This window comes from Haliaeetus leucocephalus, unplaced genomic scaffold (assembly GCF_000737465.1).
Source record: "Haliaeetus leucocephalus isolate CR32 unplaced genomic scaffold, Haliaeetus_leucocephalus-4.0 Scaffold195, whole genome shotgun sequence".
NCBI lineage: Eukaryota > Metazoa > Chordata > Aves > Accipitriformes > Accipitridae > Haliaeetus > Haliaeetus leucocephalus.
In genome coordinates, this window is record NW_010972631.1 from 12,235,337 (window position 1) to 12,243,118 (window position 7,782).

Here is a 7,782-nt window from a genome sequence, read left to right on the forward strand (position 1 = left end):
CAATATTTTGATCTATGTGTAGGAATTTGTGAGTGAAAGTGTTTGGTCATCAGTGGAGTGAAAACAAGATTCAGTCAATGCCTCTGCCAACTTGCAGAACTAGAAGGTGTGAACAGAAATGTGCCTACTGATGGATCTTCCACTCTTCCCCTACAGAGTATTGTACTTGAAATGTAGCACCTGGGATTTTTGTGGGATTTTTGTGGGATTCCAAAGAAGAACTCACTTTATACTTGGGTAGCAAGAGGAAATAAATAATCTAAGGAAACTTGCTAAATGCAGTCCCTTGTCTCAGTCTGTGGTTGGTGGGTGGATTTGCTTCTCTCCCTTACTTTACTCACCTGACACATTTTTTTGGGTGCCCCAGATCATGGGACTATTTTTCTTTGCTCCAGGCTGATTTACATTGGGCAGGTCTAGACTTGCATTTAAGCAGAACTTCCCATTCTGAAAAAAAACTTCTCTTTTGCTGCCCTAGCACTTCTTCTGGGGCTCTGGGAATCTGTCTGTCTTCTGACCTGTCTTCTCTTTTTGGTTATTTCCCACTCTCATCCTCACAAGCTCTTGGCAGAAGACACCCATAAAAGTCCTTGCTCAGACAACTTACTTACCATAGTCAATATTTAGTCCCAGCAGTCACACAGGTTAATAGCTGTTCCTTGGTTCTTCATCTGGCAAGGACGTACTAAAGCACAGCACTGCATGTATGATGTGTGTTAATGTGACAGGATTTTTGTATGGTAGTAAATACACTGGCTAAGCCAAGCTGTACCAGAAATGGCTATGGAACATGTATTAAGCTTCTGCAGGCAGAATGATCTTAATTTTAAAGTTTATCTAGAAGTTGATCTTGAAATAGAAACACATTCCCACACCAGAGGTTCCAAAATCCAATTTCAGATCTGTATCTCCTTTTCACAAATTATTCTTTGATAATAAAGCATATTAAACAAAACATAAGTGAACTCAGCCTTCTCAGTGAAATACATTATAAAAGTGAGTTACATTGCTCTTTCAGTTCTTTTGGGGCTTAGAAAGCTACTCTGGCATAACACTGACCACATTTCCAAGTTGAAATCTCAGAAGATATGTAGGTTCACTTTCTGCATTGTACTTCTTCTAGACCTGCTTATAAGGATGGCAAAATGAATGAAAGAATGAGACAAAACCATGTATTTTTCTCTTCATTTTATATATATATTTGCAGGATGTCATGCTGCTTGCTATGCCAATTTTAAAACAATTTTTCATGTGGCTTTATAAGACACTTTGTGGTTTGTCTTGGATTCATAATTATCTGTCACTGTATAGAGTCACTTTTAAAGAGATAATATATAATGAATTTTCATAACTGGATCTGATGAACATGAAGCTCATTATATATACTATATGTATTATCCATACTGTTTTCCTGTCACAACATTAAAGAAATAACAACATCAGACCTAAACCTTTTGCTGTATATATCCAACTATCTGATGAAATTTGGTTATGGAAAGCCATTACTGAGAACAAAAAACAACTGACTAGAACTGATGTCCTACAGGTTATCTTATAGCAAGATATGATAAATAGGTAAGATAAATATACATGTATTTTCTAAGCAGTCCCCAGTGACACAGGGTCTGAAAAGACAGTGGCTATATGATTAAATAAAGACATTTCATGCTTCTGGCAAATTAATGTCTTTTTTTTTTTTTTTTTAAATAGAAGGTTCAGAAATTCAGCTGGAAGCTAATGTGTCCTAAATTTTTGTCACTATTTTGTTCAATACTGTTTCTTAAATTTGTTCTATATAATAAAAATAAAATAACTCCAGCTCTGTGGGAACACATAAAAAATATTTATTTCAAAACAAGGAGTTATGAATTTTTAAAGTTGTGTGCATCCCCAACCAAATTTTCATGCATATTCTTTAGAAAGGCAACAAGAAAAAGATAACTACTTCATACTGCTCAATTGAAATGAATTACTATTGACTGCTGTATTGCTAACATTTCATCTTGAAGTGTTGTCTGAAAATACTCTTCACTGTTCTACAGGTACAAGATCAGTTAGATAATTTAAACTTGTGCGCTGTTACAAATTTAAAAAAAATAAAATAAAAAGACATTTAAAATCTGTAGTTTTGTATAGGGTCCTGCTGATTTTCCAGGATACTACAGTCAGATGTTGCAAAGCTTTATATAAGAAATTTCTGATAAAGCATGTTTTAATCTTTTCAGCTTTAAGCAGACTATATAGATTTATATCCTTGTTGACAAAGTGGTACTATGTTTGACATAGCGCTATGTCATGACTGCTTTTTCTACATGTTTGTCCATGCCAGGCCTTGGTTCCATAACATACAGAAGAATTACCAGGAGCGTTGCTATAAACTCCTAGTCCTTTTAACACACCGGAAGGTGGATTTTGCAATGCCAGCATGGTAAAGGTGTTATGGTAGCTTGCAACCGTTGCTAGGCTAGCTAAGCTTTTTGATCAATACCATTAATAATAATTAAATAAACATTCCCTCAAAATAGTGGAAGGATTTTTTTTTTTTTTTACCAGAAAAGTTAGAAAACCTTTTTATAATTAACAGCTAGGGTATATAGACTTTTATGGAAGAATATTCTGTATTGCAAAAGTTGTATAACCTATTTAGTATTTGCATCATTACTATATATCAACAAATCTTTTCACTGAAAAGCAAACTTATGGTCTTGCTTACAATGTGAAGCGGGAGTTTTTCCACAGAAAGTGTATCGCAGAGAGGGAGAACGTAAATTTAGGTGATATTTTTTAAAAGTTATTTCTTAAAAAAACCCAGTTGATCTGAAACGAGTAGCAAAGGTGATGAGAATTCCATGTATGATTTCAGTGGAACAGCAAATGAAGTAAATTTTACAGAGAAATCTAAAAAGAGAAATGGATAACTATAAAAGATTCACCTGTCAAAATCGAAGAATGTATAGAATAAGTTTTGACAGGGGTCTGTCCTGGAGTCCGGTGTTCATTGTTTTCTCTAATCACCTGGCTAACGAAACAGGGAACAGGCTTACTGGCTTCGAAAACACCAAGCTTGTTTTTTTTCCCCAACTTATGTCAGAAGACAAGATAAAAAGAAAAAAAGGTGTTACCAAATTGGAGAAATGTTCTGGGAAAAAAAAATCTGTACTTGAACAAGGGTAAGTGCAAGGTACTACATTGAGACAAGGATGTGAACTGCTGAAGTACGTGTTTGTTCAGAGAGGAGGGGGGTCGTGGCCGATTCACAGCTCAGCGGTTTCAAAGAGGCAGTGCAGGCAACAGAAACAAGGGTATAGCTTGCAAGAACCAGAAACTGATCCTTTTGCTCAATTAAATTCTTCTTGGGATTTGATAACAAGGTGACACATTTTAAACACATGTCGATTAATGGGAGAAAATCCAGAGGGAACCAAAGCAAACGATCATCAGTCTAGGTAGGTCCTATTTGCTGGGAAGAACTGAATGACTGTTCAGCTTAGGAAAAGGAGATAGAGTATAGGTGTTAATAATGGTTTTCAGGCATGTAAAAGATGTAGCTAAGTAGCAGAATATTATCTTTTCTTCCTGTCCATTGTGGTTAGAACCAAACAACAGACTTGCATCAAGGAAGATTTAGCCTAGACAGTCTGGAAAACATTGTAGCGTTAAGAAGAATGAACCTGGTACCGGGTAGATGTCTGTGGAAAGTGGCATGGTTTTGATAAGGGACACCAAAGTGTAATTTATGATACATGAAGACAGCACATCCTTAGATGCATGACGTTACAGGTATAATAAACGGGATCATTTTCCTTCTTTGCTGGGGTCTCATGTTACTGGGTGATCGTGGAAGAGACTGCTAGACTGTGCTCATAGCTGACTTTATAGGAAAGAAAAATATTTATCTACTTGAGAACATAAAAGTAATAGCTAAATCACATTATTTTTTAATGGGGGAATTCTGTTAATAATGTGTGTATGCAGGGAAGAAGGTAGACCAGAAAATATGTACTAGCAAAGCAGTCAGAAAAACTGGCTTACAGCTACAGTTAGACACACCATGTAATGAAACGCTAGGAACACAGTGAAAATGTATTGAAACACTATGCTATCATTGCCCAGGTAAATTTTATGTCGTGCAATGAACAATGAAGGCGCCTCACACCCCTTGTTACACATCATGTCTTGATCTATTTTGTGATATAGTATCAGAAAATAACACAAAATCAACAGAGCCCTCCATACAGTAGCTCACTTTGAATTTGGAAATGCCATACTTCTAACTAGACTTCAGGTTTTGTGAGATATGAAAAGAGAATTTGATTTATTAACTAACATTTCTCCAGCATGTCAAGCTGCTGACATCCGTGCACCCACATGAAAATGCAGAATTTCTTCTTCCAGGCTCCAGCCAGAGGGCAGCAGTACTCTGTGCGACTTTCCTCTTGCATCTCACGCTGTGCTGAAAAATGCCACATAAATACATACCTATTTATGTTGTGTATATACTTACTGTATTTTAAAAAAAGGTGGTATGGCAGCTGAAAGCTAATGCATATCCTTGTCATTTGTTTAGCTAAGCTTAGTTAACTGTTGAATTTGCATATCCTTTCCAGTAAAGGATGCACCATAAGACTCAAAATATTATTTTAATTCTTGGTAACACTGTATAAATCTTAATCTAGTAAAAGGTGTAGTCTATGTTTGTGTGTGCATGTGTACCATCTCTATGTATTCTTTAACAACATTGTCACAGAAGTATAAATCATTTAATGGCAGTATTTGTAATTTAAGGTGGGCTGTTGCCAGAAGTTCTTTCATACTTCCATCTTATTAAAATACTTTGGGAAGTCTACTCGCTTACAGGCACTGCCATTTTACCCATACTGATTCCCTTCCTTTCCAAATCATTTCTTCCTCTATGCTGGAGGAAAATAATGAATACATAGTGAATAAATGAACCCTAGACACACGTATTCCAACCACCTTTCTATTTCTGAGGAAAACCCTAACTCTACCTAGAATTTAAATAATTGGAATTTAGCTACACATTCTAGATATCAGTCAGTACATGGGACAGACACTTTTAAGCGGTTCTGACTACATATATATATATGGCTTTGCTCTGCAAGTCTGCTTCCACAACTCACATTTTTCACATATTAAATCTCTTCACAAAGTTGCAGTATTCAAGTCTTAACAATCCCCTTCCTCCAACCCTTTCTTTGTAACATCTTCATGATCCTTTTTAACTAAAGAGCTCAACTATGTTCACAGTTCTTCAAATGTTTAAAATAAAAATTGATCCTGCAAGGTTGTCGCAGAGCGTTAATTTAGCTGCTCTGAAACTTTGCTGTTTTAAAGCATTTTAATACACCATCTGTGGAAAACAGACAACTGTGGTCCCAGGGTATGGCAGTAAAGGAAGCAAAGAGGAGAGGAACTATTTACAAGCAATTCCACTAAACACGTCTGCTAGACTTGAGCAGGGGGAGAAAGATGCGAAGAGGGCTGAGCAGGTGAGTGCTTTGCGCAAGGTGTAATTCATCATCTGAGAAAAACCCGGTGAGGCAGTGGTCGGGAGGCCAGCTCCTGGATGAAGAACGATTGGTCGAAGGTGAGAAACCACTTGGATGAGTTGGCAACTACAGAGCCGTTTTCTTTGACTGAAGGTATGCAACAACAATTGTTCAATTTAATCTGAAATTTAAGAGTGCTTTTTGATTTCTTTGCTGACGCTAAGCTCTCATCATAACATCCCCAAGTAGTGCTTTCTACCGTCTCACACTGGCTTTGGTATTCCATTCTGTAAATGTTATGTCCTTAGTCTCACTCCTTTTTTTTTTGTTTGGCTAAGAAGGCTGCAGTACCTGAGATGGAACCTGTCACCACTCACAGAATTGCGGTTAATCCATGACATTGTTTTGTGCCTCTTCCATACACACTCTGCATGGTGTCTCTAGAATATTAAGTTGAATTCAAAGCTATTGGGCACAGACTCACCGCACCGAATTTTAGGCACTTAAGTGGTACAGCTCAGTTAGGATCCTAGCTCCCATGGGACTCCTGGCTTCTCAGTGGCAAGAGACAGACATCTCCAAAGGGCGATTAAGATATTATATTCTTTTCTATACTGTATTGTTTAAGCTCTCTTGCAGTGGCTTTAAAGTTAAGGCCAAGGACAACCTTACTGAAACCTGCTTTCTTAGACATCGTTCAACAGCGTACGGGGTTCAGCTGGGATGGAGTTAATTTTCTTCACAGCAACCCACACGGTGCTGTGTTTTGGATTTGTGACTAAACCAGTGCTGGTAACACCCCAGTGTCTTAGCTACTGCTTAGCAGTGCCTGCCCAGAGCCAAGGGCTGTTCTGCTTCTCCCCCCACCCCACCAGCGAGGAGGCTGGGGGGGCACAAGGAGTCGGGGGGGGACACAGCCGGGACAGCGGACCCCGACTGACCCCAGGGACATCCCACACCAGAGGACGTCATGCTCGGCAATAAATCCGGGAGGTAGTCTTTCCGAAGTAGCCATTGCTTGGAGGCTGGCTGCACACTGATCTGCTTGTGGAAGGTGGTGAGTGATTGCCTTTACATCACTTGTTTTTTTTTTTCCCCCCCTCTTTCTTTCATTTGCTAAACTATATTCATCCTAACTCATGAGTTTTTCTCGTGTTTGCTCTTCCAGTTCTCTCCCCCATCCTGATGGAAGGGTGAGTGAGCGAGTGACTGGGTGGGGGTTAGTTACTGGCCACAGTCAGCCCACCACTAACAGTTATTTGAATACTTGTGCCCCTGGCCCAGGACAACCCCAAGCGAAAGACAGTGCATTAGCTAAAAATCTTGGAGTTTTTGGAGGGGGAATAATTATGTGTAGCCTTAGTAATACTAGGATTTCTGTGGAAAAGGTGGAAAAGTCTGAAAGTTTTCAAAACTGGGAGATATGAGGCACACATAGCACACCGTCTATGCCTGGTCATTAGATGTCTTGCAGAAAATGATCTTTTCTGTGTGACACCTTATTAGTGGACAGATTAGCAGCCAATGTGTTTTAATCCAGGTTCTGTGCTCTGGAGGTTCCTTTTCATATTTAGATATTCCTTTGGCTGCAGATATTCTTTGCCACATGGTAGCACTGGTGGGTTGTTGAAGTCCAGCCTATTCTCCAGCAGGACTGGGTGAGCACACCGTTGGAGGGTCGCAACCCTGTGCCTCCCAGTGCATCAGAGCGTTTCATACCGAAGTTACAGTTACAGCTGCATGATACTGGAAGTGAGTAAGAAGAGTCTCACAATGAAGCTGCACCATAAGGTTCTGTATATTGTACAGCAAATCAATATAAATTTACAACAGAATTACATGCTAAGCTTCTCTGTATTATACGCTAAATCATGGAGATTCACAATAGGGTTCACCTTTAAGCTCCCATGTAATATATGATAAATCACTAAGTTACAGCAAGACCCATCAAGCACCTTGCTTTATTTGGGCTATTATTATTATTGCTGTAGTGATATGGGGCCATCTGTCATTGACAGGTAAAGTTAAGGAAAATGGCAAATCACTTTGACTTTGAGGGTGTACATGGAACGTGGCCACCTTTCGTTGATTCAGATTTGTGCTTCCTTGGGACGCTCACAGTGCTGCTTGGAAACACGGTAGCTTTGCAACACACAGGGACATATTAACAAAAGAATTTTAAACATCCAAGGACAGTGAGATGGTCTCTTTAGCGTAGGTATTCTGCACATTACTCAATCACTTCTGACCTGCTGACCTCACTTCACAGTGA